The sequence below is a fragment of the Cervus canadensis genome, chromosome 14 (assembly GCF_019320065.1).
Source record: "Cervus canadensis isolate Bull #8, Minnesota chromosome 14, ASM1932006v1, whole genome shotgun sequence".
Lineage (NCBI taxonomy): Eukaryota > Metazoa > Chordata > Mammalia > Artiodactyla > Cervidae > Cervus > Cervus canadensis.
In genome coordinates this window covers 70697618-70722787 of record NC_057399.1, presented here as the reverse complement: position 1 = coordinate 70722787, position 25170 = coordinate 70697618, and the positions used below count along the sequence as shown (strand labels likewise).

The following is a 25170-nucleotide window of genomic DNA, read 5'->3' as shown; positions in this document are numbered from 1 at the left end:
AGGCCTGTGAACCCACCGTCTGTGCAGGACCCAGGGCCAGAAGCAGGGAACCACTCACTGCCTCTTGTATTCCCAAAGGCTGAAGGGAAAGGTGGGGAAGGGTGGTGGGGGCTACTCTCAGAGGGAAATTTAGTACATACACATAAGTATTTAAGAAAAAGAAATCAGGGACAATTTGAGAGAAACTAAAATTCGTGGCCACGGGGGGCAGGGGGTAAGAAGCAGATTCCACAGCCTTGGGGTTCATTCATCTGTTGAGAGTTTTGGAGGTGGGGGCAGTGACCAGCCTCTGCAAAGCCACTTCGAATCCTCCCAGCACTGATGCTGACAACACACAGCCCTACTCCACTCCAGGATGGTAAAAGCGCTTGGTGCATGTTGGCCCCGAACCGTCAAACGGTGCCAAAGGCTGCACCTTCAGGTACCCCTGTGGGGCAGCAACAGGGGACTCTAAAGAAGTGGGTGGGACTGGAGCCAGGGCCGGTGGCGCTGGGCCAGCCTGAGCGGGCCCTCGAGGGCAGCCTCCCTAAAAACCACAGGCTTGGGGGATTTTTAAGAAGTAGGGTGGCAAAAACTCACAAGGAAAAGCAACCGTTTTAAAAAGATCAGATCCCCTCCGCTCTCACCTGAGAGAGGATATCAGAGCTGGAGGAGAAACGCACCGACGTGGAGTGTGACAAGGAAACCAAAATGGAGCAATCGTTTACAGAAACACAACTCCTCCTGCCCCAGTGGCAGGCTTTTTAGGGCTACCTTACCCGTCCTCCCCTACCTGCACCAAAACGCCAACAAGATCCGCTTGGTTCGCCCCGAGACGCTGCTGTGGCCCGAGGCGCAACCAGGCAGGCGAGCGTGGCTGCGACTCGGGCCCTGGGCACAGGCGCCTGGCCCGTGTCCGGCTCCGGCCGAGACCCACCCAGCCTGGGGCCCGAGGCGCGCTGCCCGCCACACCACCCCACTCCCAGTGGAGCCCAAGTGGCCAGTAACTGCCTGGCCCGCTGCCCGCCGTGAACAGAAAGGCATTTTCAAACGCGTCCACTCCACCGCACGGCTCCAACTTCACCCCGGCCGCTGCGGGCACCAGTCCTCGACAGAACTCACCTTCCCCGAGCAGGGGCAGCAGCAGAAGCAGCAACCTCAGCCCCACGGCGCTGGCCGTCGCCTTCGCCATCGCCGATGCACGCTGCGGCTGCGGCGAGAGGGACGCTTCCTTGGGCTGGGGGGCTCAGCAGCGGGGTGCGGCGCTCAGCACCGCCCGTCCTGGAGCGGAGGACGCAGTGAACACTGCGGGCACCGAGCGTCGGGGCGCGGGCTCCAGGGCACTCTCCGCAGCTGTGCTCGGGGCTCGGAGCACATGACTGAGGAGGGGAGGGCGCGGGCTGCGCACGAGGCGAGAGCAGGGGCGGGGCGGGGCAGTGAGGGCGGCGTGGTGGGGGGGGGCGGAGTGGCGGGGGGGCGGGGCCAGGGTGCGGAAGTAAAGGCGGGGCGCCGGGTACCTCCCCAGGCGATCCCTGGTGCGCTTACCCCAGGGCGAGGGTTAGTAGACCAGAGCCGGACGCGGGGTGCAGGCCGGGCGGGGCACGAGTAGGGGCGAGGTGCGGGGTCCGGGTACCGGCCTGGCAGCCGCAGCCCCAAGCCGTGCACCTCCGCACGCACAGTCACTCTTCCTCAGCCTGTGCGCCCTCTCGCTGTCTCTGCGCTTCGACCTTCCCTGCCGCCCAGAGAGGGCAGGGAAACCAGGCGGGGATGCGGATTCTGGGCGGACTGGCTGGGAGTGAGCCGGAAGGGACCTGCAGACCAGGCAGGTGCCCCGCCTCCAGGCTCCGGGCACGGGCGCATCCTCCGCCATTTCGCGGAGGGGGGAGGTGCGGTGGGTGCGCGGCCTCTCTGGCGGCCGAAGGTGGGAGGAGGGGAAGAGCCCCCGCGAGGGACCCTGAGCCGGCGCCTTCTGTGCACTCCAGGGGTGCGCCTGGTGAGTGGCTTCTGTAGTCCCTCTGGGGGTGTCCTAGCGTTAGTTTGTGAACCCCTCTTTAGGACTGGTCCAGCCAATGAAAACAGGGATCTGACCGGGCACACCTTTCAAAGAGACCTGGAGCCAGCGTTAACGGAATGCTTGGAGGGTAATACCCTTTCCCCCCCACCACACATTAGAGTTCTTAGGATGTGGGGCTGACAGGGTAGCAGAGCAAGTAACAAGAAGGAACTGGAGCCCAAAAGAATTTAATTTTTGCACCAAGAAATGATGCCTATAAACACATCTGATACTAAAGAGGGAAGACTCTGGGTCCCTAACATGGGAGGTCCTGGGGTGAGGGGGGAGGTGAGTACTAGGCTCCTGTGGGAAAAGTCCACTGTTCTCCTCCCACCTCCCAGCTGCCTTTTGAGGTCTGGCCCCCACCAGGGCACAGAGGAATGGGATGCACATGGGAGCTTGGGGTGGGAGGATCCCAGGTCCCTAGGCCTGAGGTGCCCCTATTTCAGGGTCTTTTCTTCCTGCTGTGCACAGAGCTGCGCCCTCCTGCCTGGCTGAGCTCAGAGCTGAGTAAGAGCTGTGCACATCACTGCAGATATGAAGTCAAAGTGAAGTCACTCGCCATGAGGAGGAGGAGCTGCCGAGACAGGCTGGCTGGGGGCTCTGCCCCCTGAGATGTCCAAGCCAGCCTGTTGGCAGAAGGCCAGGGCACAGTGCTATCAGCTCAGGAGAGCCACCCTGCGGCCACCAGACCTTATGTTGCCTGCCTCACCCTCCCAGGGCTTCAGGCTCTTGGACATCTGGGGCTGGAGTTGGCTGTGGGGGATTCCCCTGGGTGTGGGCGAGCTACCTCTGGTGCTAATAGTAACCACCAAGGCTGAGCTGCTCAGGCCTGTGCACAGCGAAGGGACCTGAGTTAGGAAGGGAGATCCCAAGAGAGACTTCTTTGTTACACACAGACTTCTGTGACAGGAGGATGCAGAATGAAGGGGGGTGGCCTGGTGCATTCTTTCCAACTGGCCCCACCCTTGTGGAACTGCCCCAGCCAAGCCTTGGCTGACACTGGTCAGGCCGGATGTCCAGTCGTGCTCTGGGTGACCACCTCAAGGGCCCATTGGACACTGTGCTCCTGCCTGATCCCCTCAGGCCCTTCCACTCCTTCCCCACCACCACCCTTGGGGGTCTTGAGAGGACATCTAAGACTATGGTGGGGGTATTGCCTTCTTCTTAGAAAAAAGTCCAGGGAGCCTCCTATGTGTAGTTTTATCCCCGTCTGTGTATGTACACATGTATGCATGAGCATATACCTGTGTCATGTGCAGGACACGGATGTACACTCGCCCCCATGTGTATGCCCAGAGACCTGACCAGATAATCATCTAGGAGAGGGCAGAGGTGAAGCGTTGGGCTTTCTGGCCTTGGGTCCTGCATATCTATGAGACCCCCATGAGTCCCAGACAAGGCCCATCTCCACCAGGAGGCCTGACATCAACTCTTTGCCCCAGTCACCCTTCCATGGGCCACCCCAATGGAGTTGTTTTTCTCCTCTGAATTTCTGGCCCCACCTTGCTCTTTTCCCTTCCTTCCTCTGTTCTTCCTTTTCCTCCCTTGCCTGCTTCCCTCCCTCTTCTCTGGAAGAATCTCTTCTCCATTCCTCCCCACAGCACAAGAACCAGGCTAGCTGCATCACTGGGGCCTTGGGGTCTTCATCATGTACTAGAACATGGGAGTAATAATACAGTAACTACCTGGCAGTGCTGTGAGGCTGAACCCAAATGAAGCTTTGACAGAATCAGCACTGTTTCTGGTTGTCTAGAAAATGAGCTTTTTTTTTTTTTTTTGGCTCTTCTTCCAGGGGTCCTCTAAAGTCCAAGGTGCTGTCTGGATGTTAGGCTGGGGGCAGTGACCTGGTGTGAAGGTTGCAGGTAGGCTCTGAGTTGTATCGAAGCCATCTCTCTCTGGTCTGTGTGACCTCAGCATGTTTGCAACATCTCTGGGCCTCAGGAAAGCAGAGCTCTCTCCCTTTAGGTGCCTGAGGACAGGTGAATCCGAGGCAATGGGCAGGAGCTGTCCTTGTTATCACTGGTTCCCGTCAGCTGTGGAAGCTGAGCTGAGGCAAGAGTGGTCGGTGGACCTAGCTCAGGTAGCACAGAACACAGGTGACCCCTAAAACGGGCTGTCTGCTGCCCCAGCTCTGGCTTCCCACCTGCACAGGTAACAAGTCACACCTGCATGGGGCTGGCAGCCAATGATACCAGCCTGCAGGAGCCAATGCCTGTCTCCAGCCCTCCCCACAGGACCTACAGCTTTCTCAGTGGAAGGAGAGAGAGCCCTAGAACCCCAGAGTCCTCTTTGCCACCGCAGCACTTATCTGAGCATGTAATTACACATTCGGGAGTGGTGGGTTGATTTCTGCTCATACCTCACCCAGGCTTTGGGGGCTTTGCTCACATCAAGTCCCCAGCCCAAGGGTACCACTGGCTGGAGACCACTGGAACCTAATGGGGCCTCAGGCCTGGCAGTGCCTGCCTCTTGCCTCAAGGACACCAAAGAGAAGGACTGACCTAGCTTACAAGCAAGCCATAGCAGTAACAGGGAGCTCGAATTGGCCAGTCCAACAGGTATGACCTGAATGCTCTTTAGAAAAAACATCTCCCAGGGCAGTTTCATAATCTGCCTTGTAATGCAGATTTAGACAAGTTTTTACGAATGCACTTTTTAAAATAGGTCTTAATGGATCCTTTGCAGTAGTTACAGCCCATTGTGTAAATGCAAACAGAAGGTTTTTTGAAAACATGTATTATTGATCAGAAAGGCAGCAGCAATTAGAAGCCAGTATGTCATGTCATTCAATACACACTTCCTATACAGTCCTGCTTGTGCTCATTCATAACTTTCTGACAAATTATCCTGTCACTGGGAAGCCTTTTCTTTTCCCTTTTGCTTCTAGAAGCAAAGGCGAACCTCTCCATCAGTTATTAGCTAGAGGTGAATGAAAAATTAAGCTTACCTTTACCATCACAAAACCTATTTATGAATTCTCCAGTTTCCAGACTGAAATGACAAAACCTTCAGGTAAGATGGATGATGCCTCTCGATTTGTTCTGTGGCCCACAGTGGAAAAACAAAACAAAACTGGTGACAGGTAGCATATGCTACCTGTCATGTTCAGGTGGGCAGAATCACAAAGCCAGGGAGGTCTGCCTTGTGGCAGGGTTGCTTAGCCAGGGTCTACAAGGAGGGGCCTTGAATGTCCCTCCCTGGTCATGTAACCTAAAATGATCAACAAGCATGAAGTTGAGCCTTGTTTTTGCTCAAAAATTCACATCCGAGTCTGTATTTCACCTGATCTGCACATTTACCATTTACTCTTCTTGAAAAGTTCATCTATTTAATAAATACTTGCTGGGCACTATTTTCCCAGCACCCTTTTCAAACTACAGTGAGCTAAGCCAAGACCCTTCCTTTGGGGTGCTTCTCAAGGACAATCACCAACACATAAGGTACAGACACACAGAGCATTCACAAGTGACCCCAGATGGGGAGGGGCATGGGGCAGGGTGTCTGTCAGGGCGGATGTCCCGGGGAGTTGACTTTGGGCAAAGAAGACAGAGCTCTGGGGATGGTGCTGCCCACAGGGAGTGGGGGAAGTGACAGGGTGGGCCTTGGGGTTTCCTCTGTTGCCCCAGCAGGGATAAGGGGTCTTTGTCTCCCCATGAAGCACCTCCTTGGCAGCCTCACCTCACCCCTCTAGAAGGTGCAGTTCTGGTCTCTGAGAGGGTTACAGCCTGCAGGATTGGCAGAGTGAATGCTCTGACCCAGGCAATCTTTAGGAGTGGAAAATGTCTGCTGTGTTCTTGGTGTGCTGACAAATAGGAAGTCCATTGACTTAATGTCCTGTAATGGCTTCTGAGGCCTCCTTGCCCAGGATGGGGTGGGTGCAGCTCCAGGCACGGTGTGCTGCTTCTACATCCATCTCAGGCCTGCGGGTGCTGAGGCAGTGTGTGTGTGGGGGTGCCGCCATCCCTGGAAAGGAGGGGGAGGGGGGCTGGCCACCTGCCTGTGGGAGGGCATAACCTGTGTGGCTCCCCCAGCCACCTGTGCTTACAGACAAGCCCGCGAGCAGCAGGGCACTGACTGACCCCCGTTCTCCCCACCCCAATCCAGGAAGTGCTCCTAAAGACCTTGTTCAGTGATGGCAGCAGCCCCAGGTGGCCAGGGGAGGTGGGGAGTGCTGTCTCGGGTAGATCTAGGGTGCCACCATTGCTTCCTCTCTAACACCTCCCTAAAGGTGGCTATCTGAACCTAGGTGCATGGTTGGGAGGTAGCTCCCAGCTCTGCTGTAGACACCTCACCCAGCCCAGGTGGGCACCCCTCAGCACCCCTGTTTGCTGAGAAGCTGGCCAGCCTGGCCTTCATCCCCAGTGCTGTCCACAGAATGTTCTGTGATGGTGGTAACTTCCTCCTCTGTTCCATCCAATGTGAGGGCCACTAGCCAAGTGTGGCTGTGGAGCACTTGAGATATGGATGGTGCGACTCAGGAACTGAATTTACAATAATGTAAAATTAAGTAGTCATACATGGCTATGTACTTATTGGGCATTGATGCTCTAAGAAACACCTTCCCGGCTTTACCCTGGGGCTCCTGGGGGGCTGGGCAGGCTCCTAGCCCAAACCTCCCCCGCTGTGGGGAGAGCAGAGAAACCAGAGCCTGCTGAGTCCCAGTGGGCTGTCTGATCCAGCAGCTTCCACTCTGTTTCCTGGTGGATTGAAAGTGCCAGAGCCCCCACCCCCACCCTCAACAGCAGCAGTCTTGCTGGGGTTCCCCCTGGGCACACTCTCTCTCGTCCTGGGGAATCTTCTGTTCCCCTGCAGACCCAGCACCAAGCCTGACCACGTCTACTGAAACCCCTGCCTCCTGTAGGCAGAGTGGGCGTTGGAGGGCCCTGTTCTCAGGGGCCTCTTTGGAAAGGGGCTGATGAGCTCATGCATGTTAATATGTTGTGATGAAGGGCTGTCAGGGGACTCTGTGCAGCAGCCTGAGACCCAAGGGCTTGCTTGCTGGGGCTGGGAGCTCAGCATCTAGCCCCTCTCCAGGGCCTACCTCCCTCTGCTCCCGAGCCACCCTGCCTCCAATGGTCTCAGACTCCCTACGTGTTCTGTGGCCACTGACCTCCACTGGCTGTTCCTTCTGTCTTCCTGCCTGCCTCTGGCCCCCTCTGTTGTTCAACTCTTAATTGTCACTCAGAAGTCTGGGCTCCAAGATACCACTCTCCCTAGCCAATACTCAGATGCTCCATCTAAACAATTTGAAGGGAACCCAGTATGCTTCCTGGGTTTCCCTGGTGGCTCAGTGGTAAAGAATCTGCCTGCGTTGCAGCAGTCGCAGGAGACGTGGGTTTGATCCCTGGGTTGGGAAGATCTTTGGAGGAGGATATGGCAACCCACCCCAGCAACCTTGCCTGGAGAATCTCACAGACAGAGCAGACTGGCAGGCTACAGTCCATGGGGTCGCAAAGAGTTGTACCCGACTGAAGCAACTGAGCACACACACACACACACACGCAGTGTGCTTCCTGTTTTGTTTTTGTTTTTGTTGTTGTTTTGGCCATGCCCTGCAGCATGTGCGAGCTTAGTTCCCCAACTAGGGATCAAACCCATATCCCCTACATCGGGAGCATGGAGTCTTAACCACTGCACAGCCAGGGAAGTCCTGCTTCCTGGTTTAACTGTGCTGGATTTATCTCCCGGCCCTCTCCATGGGGACATGATGAGGACTCAGGGTGCTAGTTGGATGACCTGCTGTGAGGAATGGCCCTGGAAGCTAAGAAGACAGCCTGGGCAGAGGCACAAGGTGCATTCAGGAGGCAGGAGGTAGGGCAGGGCCATCTGCTGTGACAGCATCAGTCCTTACCGGTGCACACTCACACCCCTCTGCCCCCAACTCCCTCTGGGCTGCCTCCTTGGTGTGAACAGAAGCCTGTTGAGTCTGTAAACATCAGTGGAAAGGGTGACAGGAGCAGGGCTGGAGCCGGAAGACAATTCACAGGGAGGGAACAGGAGGCCCCAAATAAATCATTCAGGGCCTGACATTTGGAGCATTTGAGTTTGAGACCAAACACAGATGCCCTTTAGATAAATACATTCTTGAGACGTGTTCCACAGGAGAAGTTTATGACTTGAATAGGTTTTTAGTGTCAGATGAGCATCAGGAAGTGTTTTGTTGAGAGACCTTCTCTTAAAAGCTCAGAATCCTTCTCCTCCCTCTGACCCTTTAAACAGAAGGATACAGGGATCCTCAACAAGGGGAGCTTCTCTTTCTCCAGGTTCCCTGGGGATTGGCCCTGGGCTGGGATTGCTCAACTGAGGAAGGTTCTGGAAGGTTCTGAAGACCTCAGTGCTCCAGGCCAGCAGGGTTGGGGGTGAGGGTCTCTCAGGAAGCTGATTTAGAAGCATAGAAGCACCCTCCTCACTCAGAGCAGCTCTCCCACTCCCCACCCCCAATTCCTCTCTCCACAGAGGTCCACAGGAATGAGAAGGGCTCTGTGTGGAGATCGTGGGTCCCCCTCAAGCCTACAGAGGTTGGCAATTTTCTGTGGGTTGGAAACTTTACAAAGTTCCCCCACGCTGAAGCCCAGGAATACGAAGGAGCTGGGCTCACTGCAGGCCCTACGCCAGAGAAAGGAGACATGAGGAGAAGGTCAGATGCAATCATGTCTGGAAGCTTCTCCCTTCTGGCTTAGAGACAGGCCCCTACCTGCCCATCCCGGGCTCTGTCCCAGGACCTCCAGGGAGCCCTGCGGCTGCTCTCTGCCCAGCTCCAGCCCGGACACCAAGTAGCCACTGGTGGGGCTGCTTCTACTACCCTGTGTGTGCTGCTCAGCCCTTGCCCTGCCCCCCAAGACAGGGGCTGCATTGTGAGGGGTGGATGCAGTTGCAACCTCTGCGAATTGTAACCTGTCCTTGAATGAGGCTACCATGGAAGAACTCACCACAGATTGTCTGTGCTGTGACTCAGCCACACAGGGAGGCCCCCTGGCTGAGCCAGGCAGAACTTGGGCTTGTCTTTCCACCACACGTGGGTGTGGGTGGGCTGGGGGCACACAGGAAGGCCTAGGACCTGGCTCACGGAAACCACATGGATGGAACTGAAAGGAAGCCCATGTGAACTTTGTGGGCACAGCAGTCCACCTCCTAGTACAGCTGTGAGATGAGCACTCAGGTGGTGGGGGATGGGAGAGAAGGGACCACTGTGTCTGTGCTGTTCTCCACACAGGACATCTCCCGGGGGCAGGAGAAAGGTTCTAATCAATCAATACACCAAGACTCCACACTGATTTCAGGGAGGGCCCCTCGTTTCCCTTAGGTGACTTCTGAGGACACCCGGAACCACATTTTCAACCACTCCTATAACTGAGAAACTGCTGTAACTGAGAAACTGAACCTCGGCTTTTCCACGTCTGTGGATAATTCTGCCCTCCCACTCCGCCCCTCCATCTCCCACCCCCTAGCAATGGCCCTCAGAGGCCTGTCTCAGACCCTCTCTTTGCCCCAGATCCCTGGGGTCTCGTGGAAAGCTGATTCAGAAGCTTAGAAGCATCCTCCTCACTCACAGCAACTCTCCTTCCCCTCCCCAACCCCCACCCCCTCCTACCCACAGGAACCTGATGGCTGGTCTACAAGATGTATTTATCTAAATGGCCAGATCACTCCCTGTCCTAGTCATTTCATCCATGGCTGTGTCAGGCAATGAATGAACAGGGAGACTGATGCAGAGAGGCCGGGACTGAGCAGGCACCTGGGTGCCTGCTCTCCTCCCTACCCCCGCCCCGGGGCCCCGAGCTTACCTCCTTCGCTCCTGGGACTTGCCCAGACCCTCATCAGGAGTCCACCTCAGGGATGGAAGAGAAGAGTTTGGATGAAGCACCTATGATCTTCTAAAGCTTCGCTCCTGCCTCATAATTGTTTCCTTACAGGATCCAGACGCTTGGATACAGCTGATTCTCTAACACCATTCACAACCTTTTTTTGTTTTCTTCACGGTTGTCTTGGAAGCAGCTGCCCACAAATGCAAGCAGCCTTCGTCTTTGGGGGCTCCTGCGACCTTGCCTATGGTGGGGGGCAGGAGGGAGTGACCTCTGTTTTATTTCCCAGGTGGATACCCAGGCTGCAGAGGGGCTTTGCCTGGTTACCCATTTGTATCTGTAATTTATCAGCAATCTCAAAATCCTAAAGGTTGAATTATGCATGTCTGACCCCTGGAAGAAAAGCTGAGTGAGGTTTCCCTGGGAGGCAAAGCTCTGAGGCCTGAATCATCTCTCCTAGAAGAGGAGGCCGGCCTTGAGTGAGCACAGTGGGAATGGCTCATGGCTGTGGAGAACCTACATGGGGGCAGCCCTGGACTGGAGCTTCTAACTCATTCAGGGTCACAACACCCGCCTGGGTGGGAGCAGTGCCCCATTTTCCAGGCAGATTGCTGAGGTGCAAACCCAGCTGTTCCTTCTCTGGGCTTCTTGCCCTCACTTCACTGTTGGTTTCCAAATTCTAGTGCAAGGCTGGTCAAACACACTGTGAGCCTGCCCCCCAGGTTCTAACTCTGGGTGTGGGGGTAGGGTGACACATTGTCCTCGGGACTAGATCCCTGGGGCTGCTGATGCCGCTGGTACCCGGCCCACTGGGTGGGGATCAGCTGCCCAGAGCATGGTGCAATGGGAGAGACACAGGTGAGGATCTCAAAATGGAAGGTGCCTGCTTCACTCTGCTGCTCGCACGCCCTGTTCCCAGTGAGCCTCCCCTCCTCTGTGTCTCCTCCCTTTCTGCAGCCTCCATCTGCCCCTGGCTGATGCCCATGGCCCTGGCTTTGCTGGGAGCCCACCCAGAACTCACCTTCTCTGCTCCTCTTCAGGGACCCACCTGTGTTTGCAGACAGCTGTCTCCTCCTAACACCCGTTTTTTTCAGCTGGGTCCCTCATGGGAGACTCAGACCCGACTGAGTCCACTGGGTGATCCAGCACACTCACTGTGCAGGTAAAGGGTGGTCATCTCTTTGTTTTGGCTGGATTCTACTGCCATCCAACTCTTGCATGGGGTGGAGCTTCAGAGAGTCTCCAGCAAACATGATTCTCTCATCTGCAAAGCAAGTGGGCTGTCACCATCACCCAGAACATGCCTGCTCCATTCCTCTGCAGGGACACACCTGTATTTGCAGACAGCTTTCTTCCCCTAACACCCATGTCTTCAACTGGGTCCTCAGAGCAAGACGGTTATTGCCATCATCCTGATGACCACGTGTTTGGCTCTCGGGGACCTGGTCTCTGCCAAGCCATGGTCCCTTGACAGAGGCTAATTCAGGTCCTGTGCATGGCCAAGGGGGACTGGGGAAAAAGAGGAAAGAGAGGATGCCAGGGGACTCTGCCCCTTAGTCAGAGGCTCACAGGCCCCTCCAGACAGCGCATATACATGGCAGTGGTGGTGCTGGCAGCAGTGACTCTGGCTGGCCTGTGCATTGTTATTTCCAAAGACCGAGTCTTTGAAGCAAAGGAATTTTCATTCCTTTTACATTAATGAAAAAACTTGCAACCAGAGGAAGCACCCCACTAAATGACTGATGCTCCACAAGATACGCACTGTTCAGAAATGTCTCCTAGTCAATGAAGAAGTCAGTGGAATAAATAGTCAGTGGAATAAAAAGTAATCTGGCTACTCTAGGAATTAATATAAAAATATCAGATGCAGGATTTATAAGGGATGCCACCTCCAGCTAACCCTCCCTGGGTTAAATACCCCAAGGATGATGATTTACATCCTGTGCTGCAGGGCTCTGCCAGCATAATCGATAGGGGTGAGAAATGGGGCCACCCGGCCATGCTTGCCTGCAGGGCTGGGGAGGGGAACTGAGGGGGCACAGGGCAGCCCTGCAGGCTGCTAGGAGCAACAACCCACTTGAGCTGTCTGTCCTTTCTTCCCCTTCCTCTGCCTCACTGGTGAGCTCCAGACCCGTGGCCCATGTGTTTCTGGAAGCCTGGGCCATGGTCCCACTGGTCCTCACCCCTATGCCCAGCTCCTCCAGGCCTACAGGAGGCGGCCTAGGGAGAGGAGGGCAGGGCAGGCTGAGCCAGGTGCTGCCAAGACCAGAGCAGTGGGACCCGCACCCCAACCCTGGAAGCCTGGGCAAACCTCCTGACAGTAAGCAATCACACAGCCATCTTTGCTCTGCAAGAATTACTGTCCCCAAGTCTTGGTTTAGGGTGAAACTTGCCTAAGCAACTATTTATTCCCACTGTCCCAGACTTAGGATCTGCTGTTGGATTTAAGCCCTTGTTGGGCATTCCTGGGGTGCTTCCCTGAGGGAGCTCCAGGCTGGGGCTCGTGCCCGGAAACAGATGGGCCTCACTGCAGCTACAGGGCTGGCTTCCCTGCTGTGCTAGGTGAGATGTGCATCATCCCCACTCCTCCATGGTGAGGGCTATGCCTGCTCAGTTTTGCCCCAGTGTGCACCAGCCACACTTGGCGGGGGCTGGGCAGTGGGTTGGACCAGCCGGTGTCAGGGCCAGCCAGGCTGCCCCTGGGGGGTGGAGCGGGGGGCAGAGGAATATCCTGTCATCTGGCCCTTGATGTTGAGGCCCCGGAAGAGGCGAAAGCAAGGAAGACAAAGTGTTTACTTACTCCTCAGCCCCTCCCTGCCAAGCCTCCCATGGTCCCTCAGCCACACTCTCTACTCTGGAGTTGCAGCAGCTGTTGGGGGAAGGGGCACCAGCCTCTCATCATGCACTGCCCAGCCCTCTGCTCTAGCATTAAGCCTAGTCATTGCCCTTCAGGAGTGTCATCTTCTTCTCTGACCATCCAGCCCTCAAGGGAAATTCCTGTAGGGCTGGCAGTGAGGAAAGTCTGCGGGAAAGAGAAACTAGGGTTCCTTGTTCTTGATCCCACAAGAACCTGGCCCTTCCCCGGGAGGCCTACTGGTGTCTCCTTAGCACATCCACCCTGAGCAGCCTGGCTGAGTGCCCCGGTGTCCGCCACACTTCTGTTCACACCCACACTGAGTGGGCCCAGCACAGGCCTCCATGCCTCATGTGAACTAAAGCCAGGGACAAGTGACCCTGAGCAATCTCAGGGACAGAAAGGCCCAAAGGGACCACTCGGTCTAAGCCTTATCACAGAAAGACTGAGGTTCCACTGAGACTGGCCAAGGCCACAGGGTAAAGCTGGCCTCCTGGCCTGAGGGCAGTGCCCTCTGCCCTCTGCCTGCCAAATCACCCTGATGCTGGTCTAGGCTACTGTGCAGTCATCCTCAGTCCTACTAAAGGGAGAAACATAAACTCAAATACGATTTTCATTGTATCAGGAGTTGAATGGTGTCCCCCCAGATCCATATATTAGAGTCCTGACTCTGTTAGCTTAGAATGTGATCTGATTCAGAAACAGGGTCTTTACAGATGTAATCAGGTTAAAATGAGGTCACTGGGGTGGGCCCCAATCCAATATCACTGGTGTCCTTATAAAAAGAAGGAATTTGGACAGAGTCAGGCCCAGAGGGAAGGTGAGGTGAAGAGACATAAGCTGAGGAGAGAGCCCGTCGAAAGATCCTCCCATCACAGCCCTCAAAGGAACCAGCCATGATTTCAGACTTCCGACTCCAGAACCGTGAGATAATAACAAGCCATGCAGTCACCGGAAACTGATGCAGACTGGAAAGAAGGTCCTGGTAATGAACATAGAGCACTATTAATTTTACTTTTTTTGGGGGGGTGCTTTTGGTGTTTCAGATTTTGCTGTTGTTTAGTCACTAGTCGTGTCTGACCCTTTGTGACCCCATGGACAGTAGCTTGCAGGCTGTTCTGTCCATGGGATTTTCCAGGCAATCATACCGGAGTGGGTTGCCATTTCCTTCTCCAGTTCCAATTATTTGTATGCTTTTAGTTTTCATTATGAATTCACAAACTGGGGTGTATTTATCAACGGTCAGAGACTCAGGAGAGGATGCTGATGGGGAAGTCTGCTCAGTGCATTCCAGGAGCTGAGGCCCTCCTGGGATGTGGGTTCCCAGGTTGCTGGGATAGAGGGCAGAGAATTGCTGGATATGTGTGTGGGCCACTGAAGTGTGAAATGGATGAGGACACTATAGCCCACATTTCCCGCTGTCTTAGTGATGTTTTCTGTCCACACTGATGGCAGTGACCTTGATCAGGAACCCCATGGTGACCCATACAGGGCACCTCCATCCAGCCAAAGAGATGGAAGCAATGGGCTACTGAGTGCTTGCTTGTCCCTTCACATAAAAACAGGTCAGTGTTGTTCTAGTGAAAAGGACTTTGTGGGCATTACTGCTGTAGGCGTAATCACACAATATGAATTCTAAACAAAATCACAGACCCCCATTTGGTGAAACTTATTCCAGGGAATTTCAGTGTATTGTTTGACACCCTGTTGACTCACACTGCTTAGTGCATTTTTGCTCTCACAGCAGCTCTGTCACTACTGGGTTTCAGTGGAGGCTTAAAAAAAGCAATTTCTCTGCAGGCCACAGCTCTAAGATCACAGGAGGGATTCACAGACCTCACAACCTTTGGGAAAATGACCAAATATCAAAACTAATACCAAACATTTTGCTACCAAGAAGACATTTCCCATTAAACAGAAACCCCCAGGGACTTCCCTGGTTGTCCAGTGGTTACAAATTCACCTTCCAATGTAAGGAGTGTGGGTTTGCTCCCTGGTCGGGGAGTTAAGATTCCCACATGCCTTGAAGCAAAATAAGTAAATAAAACAGAAGCAATGTTGTAAATATGAACTTTCCTGGTGGCTCCAGACAGTAAAGGACTTGCCTGCAGTGCAGGAGACCTGGGTTTGATCCCTGGGTTGGGAAGATCCCCTGTAGAAGGAAACGGCAACCCACCCCAGTATTCTTGCCTGGAGAATTCCATGGACAGAGGAGCCTGGCAGGCTACACCATGGGGTCGCAAAGAGTCAGACACAACTGAGTGATTAACACTTCCACTTTCAATGCTGTAACAAATTCAGTAAAGACTTTTTAAATGGTCCACATCAAAAAATCTTAAAAAAATATAAATAGAAACCACTTCCAGGAATGAGACACTTCCTCTCCCACATATGGCAGACCCTCTGGAGTAGCTCTCACTGACCCAAATGTACTAGAGCTCCCCCAGGACAAGGAACTCTGTGTCCACCCATATTCTCAGTCGGTCATCCACAGAGCAGGTGCTGCATCCCTGGGTCAGAGAAATTCAGGGAAGTCCAAGAGATCATCAAGGGCAGCATTCTCACTGTCTATTACTCAATAACAAGCCATCCCCAAACTGTCTTAAAACAACACCGTTATTTCTTTTGCTCACGAGTCTATAACATGGGCAGTCCTCAGCAGGCATATCTTGTCTCTGCTGCACTCCGCTTAGCTTAGGGTGGCTCACAGCAGGACTGGAATCACATGACTTGTGTCATGTAGAATCACATGGACTTCCTCACATGACTGTGTGTGGTGCTGGTTGCTAGCCCAGACCCTCTGCCTTCACTGGAACTGTCCACCAGGGCACAGACATACAGCCCTGTAGGAGCTGGGCTTCCTTAGAATACGGCGGTCAAAGTCGTATCACCTTCTGTATCCTTGTCTCCAAAGTCCCCCTGCATCCCTCCGTCACATTCTATTTATCATAGCAGTCACAAAGTCCAGCCCAATTTCTAGGAGAGGGGAAACAGAATCCATCTCTGGATGGGGGTGGTGGTGGCAGGATTCTGGAAGAGCCGGCAGGACAGAAATATTGCTGTGGTCATTTGCAGCCTGCGACATCCTGGTCCAGAGGTCACACTGGGGAGTCTGGGTCAAGGGGGCAGGTTCCCAATGTGGTCCACCATCAGGAGTTAGGGACAGAGTCCAAAAATGCCTCCCTACTGCTCCTGAAGTGAGTCTGAGCTAACACTGAACAGGCCACACCTGTGTCCCCTTTGGCTCCGTAGGCCCATCGGCACAAAGACCAGCAATAATCCTCTCTCAAGACTCCTCAGCTTCAGCTGTCTGTAATGCCAGGACTCTCTGATCTATGGAATGAGTCATCAGTGGCATCTCCTTCAGCAAATGACCCATTCAAAGGGAAGATTTGTTATGCCTGGGGCATTTTATGAATGTTGTTGCTTTGTCTGGCAAGCTGTGATTCCATTAGGAAAAACAGCCGGCATGAGATGATGCTGCCAGGGCAGATGCTTGGATCGAGGGCACATGGGGGGGACCGGTGGCCTGTACCATGGCTGCTTCCTCCCACCTACCTGAGGGGGACCCTGGGTGCTCAGCTCCTCCCAGCCAAATCATAGAGTGGAGGTTGCAGGCTCAAGCTTGCACTCTACATTTGTGACACCTGTGTGAGACAAAACAACCCTGAGCTGGGCTCCCCTGGACCCCAACACAAGGGAGGAGCTGGCCAGGCTGCAAAGACAGCTGTCTGCACCCAGCACCCAGGCCCATGCCCTGGTCTTCCACTGCCTGGTATGGGTGAGTGTGCACCACCACCTGAGGCCTGTGCACCTGTTCACAGGTGACACTCACCTGGCAGCGACAGGCAGCAAAGGGCTCAGCTTCAGGAGTGCTGGATGCCAGGGGCACACCCTCTCCTCCTTCCCTTGCTTTCCCCATGAGGCCTAGCACAGTGCTGGGCACACACAGGGTCCTGTGGCCTCCTGCTCATTCTCAGAACAGGTCAAGGAAGACATGGACCTCAGGGTCTCTGAGACGGGGCAGAGTGGGCTGTGGCTGTGATGCTAGGCAGGGCTGCTATGAGGACCCCAGAGGGCTGGGGTGGGTGTGTTCCTACCCCTGGTTGGAGTTCCCTCCAAATTCTGGATCAAACTATTGGATCTGAGACTCAGAAGGGACTGCAGCCATCTCCAAGGTCAATGGAAGAAAAGGGAGCACTTGAGTCCTCAGAAAGTGAGGGTCCTGGGCTCCTTGGAGCCTCTTCCACTCCTGGTCTGACCCCCGCATTTCTCTCCTTGTCACTAATCCCCATGGCCCCTCCCAGAGATTCTGTCCAATTACTGAGCCCTTCCTCAGCTGCAAACCCCCTGTCATCAGTGCAGAAAGGGTTCAAAGTGGTGCCTGCCCCAGGGTGGGGGTGAAACAGAGCAGGGTATGGGCGAGGGCTCTGGGAACTGAGTGTGATAAGGACAATCCACGGACATCTCTCTTCCTCTTCCCAACACTGCCCCCCAAATGTTCCTATTCACCCGGCAAAGCTCGACCTTGGGTGGCCCAGTTTTCTGCCTCCCCCGAGTCCTCGCCTGGCTGGAGGAGGTGAGGGAAGCTGTCTGTGTTCAGGACCCTCTCTCCACAACAGTGGTCTCAGCCACCCTGGTTGCTCGCTCCCTGTCTTCTGTGCCTCCGCAGCCCTCACAGCCACCTCCCTGGGCCTCCAGATCTCTTAGAAGGACCTACTCAGCCTTTTCCAGTCCGTCTGCACCACCCACTCAGTCACAGCTCCTGAGCCTTGTGCATCGTCTTGCTGCAGCTTGAACCCACTTCTCAGGCTTCCTGGATCACTCCCTGTCAGAACATGCTGGAATGCTCCTCATCTTCAAACCCAAACTCCAAGACCTTGTGCCTATCCCTTATTCCTTGGCTCTTTTTCTGGGGGGAGGAGGGGCCTCATTGCTCGCAGGATCTTTGTTCTCCAACCAGAGATCGAACCTGTATCTCCTGCAGTAGAAGCATGGAGTTTGAACCACTGGACTGCCAGGGAATTCCCTCGGCTCTCTTGACAGGTGTTATCTTTGTAACCACCTCCTTTTCTGGCCCCTGTGGTCCCTGCAGCCCCCTGCAACCCCTGTGGGCCCCGCCCTGCCCTGACTCTGGCTTTGTCTAAGCCTGAAAGCTGAAGGACCTCCACCCAATGGGCCAGAAGTGACCCTCTGCTGTCCACGTACACTCAGCTCCTGGCAGCACTGGACTGCTCCTCCACCTGCCTGCACACCCGCACCCCCTCCTCCGCCCCCATCCCCAGGCCTCTCCTCACTTGGCTTCCTGGATACACCTCCTCCTCTTCTTCATCTGTGTGCCTTCCTTGTCTCCATTACTAAACATGGATGTGTTCACAAAAGATCCCCAACCTGGGCCGTCAGTTTAGCCCACACTGACTCCTCAGTGACCGCATCCAGACCCAGCTTGAAACCCAGTCCACCCCACCCCCAACACTCTCCTCCATCCCCCATCTATTCCCAGCCTCTCCTCCCCACTAAAGTCCACTCACTAAGCTGCCTGCCCTCCATGGACTCTCTGCATGGCCCCCAGAGGGCATCTCAGGTTTAATGCATCAAAAGTAAACTTTTTTTTTTTTGTGGCTGTGTCATGTGGTTTGCAGGATCTTAGTTCCCCAAACTGGGATTGAACCAGTGACCTCAGCATTGAAAGTATGGTGTCTTAACCACTAGACTACCAGGGAATTCCCAAAAACAAACTCTTAATTTCCACTTTTCCCATCCCCAAATCTTGCTTGTCCTTCACTTATTCCCATCTTAGTAAAAGGGTTCATATTCACTCAGTTTCTCAGGACAAAGACCAAAGAGTTACAAGTGATTCCCTTCTCTCTTTCATACCTTGAATCTGACCCAACGGCATGTTCTGCTGGGTCTCCAGAACATACTCAGAATCTCATCCGTCTGCGTTGGTCCAAGCTGCTGTCCTCTCCAGGCTGTCACAGTGGCCTCCTTCTCAGGCTCCCACCATTGTTTCATCCCCTTCCCACAGTCCCAGAGGGGTGCTGGGGAAAAACTCAGCCCGTTGCATGGAGCAGGCAGCTGAGGTCCCAACCCCACCAGGGTGGAATCTCAGCAGCTGCACCAGATCACCTGCCCCTGAGCCTGCATCCTGAAGGGTAAGTAGTCCACAGCCAGCTCAGATGGGTGGCTGTCACCCATCTGATGCTCACCCACCAACCTCTGCTCACCCCACCTCCCTGACCTCAGCCTCCCCCTGCCTCCTCCTCCCCTCCCTCTTCTCCTCCTTCTCACTCCACTTGGGCTTCTCCAGCCTGTTGTAGGTGTGTGCTCAATTGCTCAGTCGTGTCCAACTCTTTGCGACCCCATGGACTGCAGCCCACCAGGCTCCTTTGTTCATGGGGATTCTTCAGGCCAGAATTCTTGAGTTGGTTGCCATTTCCTCCTCCAGGGGCTCGTCGCCTCTTAGGGATAGAGCCCTTGTATCCCTTGTTTCCTGCATTGGCAGACGGAGTCTTTACCACTGAGCCACTTGGGAAGTGCCCCGCCCACCCCACGACTGCTCTTCTTTAAATATAGCAAGCCTGTTGGTACTGGGGACTCTGCACTGGCTGTCCCTTCTATCTGGGAGATGCTTGCCCTTGACCTCTCCTTCACTTTGCCCAGATGTTGGCTCAGATGTTCCTCAGTGGCCATGCTCTAAGAAGCAGTCTCCCATGCTCTCCCTGCTCCACTGGGCTTTCTTTAGAATCCTGTTATGTTTGCATGGTTATATTTGTTGGTGTGCTTTGCACGTGCATGTATGGGTTTACATGAATGTAAGCTTCCAAGAACAGGGAGTTTGCTCTTTTGTGTCCCTAGTGCCTAGAATAATACTTGGAACATAGTAGATGCTCAAATAGCTGTTGATTAACTCAGTAAATGAGATGATGTTGCATCCACATCAGGACATGTGGGTTCCTGGGCCTTCCCAATAGCTGTGTGCTATTCCACAGGTGGACATGCTCAGGTTTAATTATCTGGCCCCTCACTTGAGGACATTTATCATTCTTATTCTTTTGCTACAATAAACAAAGTTTCATTGCACATCTTTGTACACCCATCTTTGCATTTATGTGTGAATATAGTGAAAAATCAACAATTACAGGCTCTGCACTTGCTGGATCAAGGAGTGTGTGCATTTAAAGCTTTGGTAGATAATCCTAAATTGTCACCCAAAAATATTTTTTACCAAATTATGATTTTTGAATTTTTAAAATATTTGAAAATCCATATGTCAAAGAATGAATTAGCCTCACTCCTTTAAAGAGCTCTTGAAACTGAGATCAGGCTCTGCGACTGAGTGTCATTTCACAAGGGTGAGACTGAGTCTCAGGGAGGGCATAGGGACTGTCATTCCTTGGCCATGGCCATGGTAGTCAACACACTCCAGCCCTGGGGTCCCACACCCTAGCCTCTTTCACCCTTACAGAAATCAGCCTTCAGTGCCTGTCACTGGCTGACTTTGGGAAAATTTAAGGACAGTCACTGAGAGTGGAGGGCTGTTATTATTCTGTATTGTCAGGAACTTCCTGAAGCACCAACCCAATAAGGATCTATTCAATGCTGGCTATGTGCTGCAACAGTGTGGACACAGCCTTCAACAACCCAGAAAAGCTTGGCCTTCAAAGAGCTTGCAGGGCATTCAAGGAGACAGATAATGAACAGGAGAGTACGTCAGATGGGAAGGAAGGATATGAGAAAGCCAAACCAGCAGAAACCGTATGACTGCCAGTTTCAGACAGGGCTTCAGGTCTTCACACCTCTGAGTTCTCACACTCTTGTGCAGCTCCCTCCCTCCAAGTTTGAACTGGACCTGGGACTTTCTTTTAATGACTAGGAAAGGCAGAGTGATGGGCTGGCACTACCAAGACTAGGTTACAAATGCCTGTGAGGGGACTTCCCTGGCAGTCCAGTGGCCAAGACTCTGCACTCCCAATGCAAGGGGCTCAGGTTCAATCCCTGATTTTGGAACTAGATCCCACATGCTGCAACTAAAGATTTGGCACAGCCAAATTACTTAATTAAAAAACAAACAAACGTCTGTGAGTCTGTCTCACTGGCACGCCCTCCCTTTCCCCTTGCTCACATTGATGTTTTGAGCAGCACAGGAGGGCCCATGTGCCAGGGACTGAGGGCAGCCTGGGAAGAGACAATTACTGCCCACAGCCTCATAAGACAGCCTTATGCAGACCCAGCCCTGAAAGGACCCCAACCTAGCTTGCCTGAAGTTATGAGAGACCCAGAGGAATAACAAGACCACACCCATATTCCTGACCCATAGAAACTGTAAGATAAACATGCAAATACTGTCTTTAAGCTTCTACGTTTTGGGCTAACTTGTTACTCAGCAATAGCTAACTCACACAAAGGGGAATAGAGAGTGCCAGGGAGGTGATGCAGTTTAAAATAGGATAGGAGGGAAGGAATTATTTGAGAAGACTTGAAGAAGGGGGAGACTGAGCCTTGGGATTCCAGGGGCAGAGTTGGATTTTGGATGGCAGTTACAAGGGTGGCTGGAATAGAGTGAGAGGGGCAAGAGGCAGGGGCAGGAAAAAGATGGATGGAAGGATGTCACGCTAGCATTTTTTTTTTGACCCTGAACTTGGGCAAAGGGGGATTTTAAGACTTTGAGCAAATGCACATTTCAACAGGGTCCAGGTGGGTGATAGGTTTAAGGGAAGGTGGAGGGTAGCAGGGAGATGGCCAGAGGTGTCAGGTCCCCAGTTTACATGAAAGGTGACCATAATAATAGACGTAGGGTGTGAGGGAAGAGTTCCTACATCTAAGGGGTGGGGTGTAGGGGGCAGGTTTGGGGAAACCTGGCGGTTGGGGTTCACAGGCCCAAGATGCCTGTCCGACCTTGAGGCGGAGGGCTGAGCAGGCAGTTGGGTCAGGCAGTGTGTACAGTATTTAAGGCCACAGGACAGGAGTGAGCGTGGGGGTAGGTGAGGAGAGGACCAAGGGGTGGGAGTGAGGCAGGGAGTTTGTAGTCCAGCCAAGGACAGCATGGGACCAAAGTGCTGGGTTACCGAGAGTTGAGGCTGAGCACTGACTTAGCAACTGGGACGGTCAGTGTAGAGTGAGTCCAACAGAGGCCTGTCTGAAGGACGAGGAAGTAAGCATATTTGGATCTGGTGGGAACAGACACAGTGTGTCTGCAGAGGGACACACTCAGGACACAACATCAAGGGAGGGAGTGGGAACCAGGCCCAAGACAGGGAGAGGGCAACAGCCCTGGGAGCTGGTGGGGAGTCAGGGCATCTGGTCCTCGGGAAATTCCAAGGACCCGGGTGCCCCTGCAGTTCATGCCTGCCCCCGGCCCCCCACCTCACTAGCAGACTAGTTACCCTGGGGGTATCAGCAGGGCTGGAGATAAACTGGGCAACTGCCTTCGGAATTTCCTGACCTGGATGAGGTTCAGCCTTTAATCTCATGTTGTATCTATAGCCTTGTCTCATGTGGTTTGTGAGAAGCTGGGGAAAAAAAAGAAAAGGGCTGATAAGCTTCACAGAGGGGAGGAGAGACCAACCCAAGACGTTTTGAGTGAGCTCCAAGGTGCCAGTGAGGGGAAGGACAGAGACTCAGGGGGCATGGGTCTGAGCTGAGGGTGCAGCCAGGGGATGCCGAGTGTGCCAGGCTGCAAGACCAGCCCCGGTCAGACACCCGCTGTGGGGCTGGACTTCCCAAGCCTGTTTCTCCATCAGACAAATGGCGTGCCTGGGAACACCACCTCACAGGCTGTAGAGCAGGAGCAGGAGGTGGGCAGGGAGGGACCTTGTGTCCTTCTGGGAGAGGGACTCAGGTGGCACCAGTGGTGGGGGGTGGGGAGAGTGCCCTGGAAAGTCGAAGTGTTGCTCTGTGTGATGGGTGGGAGGGTGGTGCAAAATCGTATCTGTGAAAGTATAAACCTACCACTGAACTGAGGAAAAATGCCGTCTGAAACAGCATCTGCTTCCCTTCCTCTTTGTCTGGGCCCAAGAGGATTTGCTGCCTCTCAGGGGCCAAGAAAGCAGGTAGGAAGAGCAGGATGCGAGGGCTGGATGTCTTGACAAATTGAATTTTCCTTCTTTTCTGGCCTCCTGGGGGAGATATTGTGTCCTGCATTGATGCAAATGTGTTCAAAGTGCACTTTCCACAGACTCAGAAATAACGAGCTGCCTTTCCGCTGAGGCCTGGGACCATGGCAAGGACCCTTTTGCTGAAGGTGGCCCGTGGCTGGTCACAGAATCTGTGGCTGGCACAGCGGCAGAGTCCAGGTGCCATGATGGGTGAGCCAGGGGAGCCTGCAGAAGGCATGCAGAGAGCAGCAACCCCAGGAAGCATCTAATATACTCCTTTTGCTGTGGGGAACCAGGGCCCAGAGAAGGCACTGAGCTGCCTGGGGCAGGCAGGGAGTCCTGGGCACCTGGCCTGCTTCTCCCTGCCCCACCCTCCAGGCCGTCTCAGACCAGGTTTGCTTCTGGGAAGGAGCAAGGAGCTGTCAGCCAGCAGTTGGTCTTCAGCCAGGAGTTTGGGCTTTGGCCAGGAGTTGGTATTTGTTAAAAGAGATGGAAAAGGTGAAACTGTTATCAAGAGGCAGTATCTGAGGGCTGAGTTCACTGCAGGGTCTCAGGAACTAGATAGCATCAGCCTGGCCTGCTCAGAGGACATGAAGGAAAACTAGGGCAGTCACACATGGGAGTCGCCTACTCTCCAGCTGGCCTGCCCAGTGCTCCTGAGAGCCCGGAAGATGGAAAACAGGTTAACAAGTCCGGGAGGAAATGAGCAGAGATGCCTTTGCTGCCAAGGGCTTGGTTCAGCAACCCGATTGCTTCTGGCTTCCTCACCGGCCTGAGGCTGGTAGTGATGGCCATTTCTGGCAGAAGGATGTCTGGGTTTGAAAGTTGGAAAGGAGTTCTTTGGAAGCCTCGGATCCTGGTCTGCATGGTTCTCAGCTTTGCTGTCTCAAGAAAATGTGGGCTCCCAGGTGGTCCCCATGGCTCAATATTTGCCTCTTGTTTCACAACAGGTGGGCCTCTATTTAGATGGAACCCAAGAGCGGAAGAGGGTTCTGCTGCTGAGAAAACGTTTGGTGAACTTCACTACCCACTCCTGATTCACTGAACATGGTCACGGATATTCCTTTCATGGGATAAAGAAAATAGTGGCAGACTCGGCAAGGTCATTCTTACCTTCCTTTCCCTTATGATCTGCACTAATTGCGGCTGGAAAGCTAATTAAATTCCCAGCCTGTCTTGAACTAAGTGTGGTCAAATAATACAGTTCTAGTAAATGAGATATAATTGGCAGTCAGCTGGGGGGTTCTGGGCAGACTTGTTTTCTTGATTAAAGAGCCATAGGTGGCTGGTATTTCTAATTTTCTCTCCATTTCCCTTTTTCCTGCCTTGCAGGTGGATATGACACCAGGAGTTGTGGCAGTCATGTTGTAACACTGAGGCAGAACACATGAAAAAGAGGCAAAGTCCTTATGGAGACAGGGCTTGACATGGCTGAGCTGTTGAACCTAGGCCAGCAGCTGTCAACTCACAGGCCTCTTGTAATCTGAGGTAAAACCAAGCTTTATTTGTCTAAGCTGTTGTGTTTGGAATTTCTGCAGCTGAAAGCACTGCTGGCTAATGCACACCACTATGACAAAGTATCAGCCAGCATCACAGGTGACAGTGAAACCCTACCTGCATTCCCACTACATTTTGAGATAGGGGTGTGTTCGCTGTAACCACCAAGAATGATAACAATACAAATAACATTTCTGAGTATTCATTACATGCCAACAACTATCCTAAGCAGTTAGCATATTGGCTCATCTGATCTTCCAACAATCCCGTGGGGAACGTTTTACAGGTGTCAAAACTAAGGCACAGAGAGGTTGAGGGAACTTGCTCAAGTTAGTAAGCAGTGAGCCAAGATGTGAATTCAGAAAGTCTGGCTCCAGGATCCATCCTCACAGTCACATGTGATACTCACCCTCTCTCTCTCTACAATTAAGAGTCAGGGGAGACCAGCATAGCCCTGATCGAGGCTTCTTGTCCTGAGCTTCATGGCTGCCTCATTCCTTCCTTTCATGCACTTCTCCGGGGAAGCCAGCTACCTGCTAAAGGAGGGTGGAGAGCCAGGATCAGAGCTGGAGGAACTGCGATCTGAAATGTTTGACAGCCTCGGGCTGGGGCAGCCTTTGGGGCTACTTCACAGACAGCCAAGACCCCTCCTCTGCTCCAGGGCATGTATGAGTGAACACTGTCAATATTTTTTCTCTTCCTTCTCCCATTTCCCAAGTTGATTAACCCCACTTCTGATGAACATCTTTTTCATTTATTTTTAAAGCTACTTTAGTATTCAGTAATGGTGAAGGCAATGGCACCCCAGTCCAGTACTCTTGCCTGGAAAATCCTATGGACAGAGGAGCCTGGTGGGCTGCAGTCCATGGGGTCGCTAAGAGTTGG

General features: G+C 53.6%; 1 long non-coding RNA gene and 1 other non-coding gene across 2 annotated transcripts; one reads left to right on the top strand and one right to left on the bottom strand.

The window, feature by feature from the left end:
* Positions 1-1469: 1469 nt before the first annotated feature.
* On the top strand, positions 1470-24928 carry LOC122453089. The gene is made up of 6 exons (XR_006272944.1): positions 1470-1536; positions 2035-2120; positions 3828-3897; positions 23739-23890; positions 24121-24276; positions 24811-24928. It is a non-coding gene; the product is annotated as an uncharacterized LOC122453089 (long non-coding RNA).
* TRNAE-UUC lies at positions 18342-18414 on the bottom strand. Its single transcript has one exon. It is a non-coding gene; the product is annotated as a tRNA-Glu (tRNA).
* Positions 24929-25170: the final 242 nt, after the last annotated feature.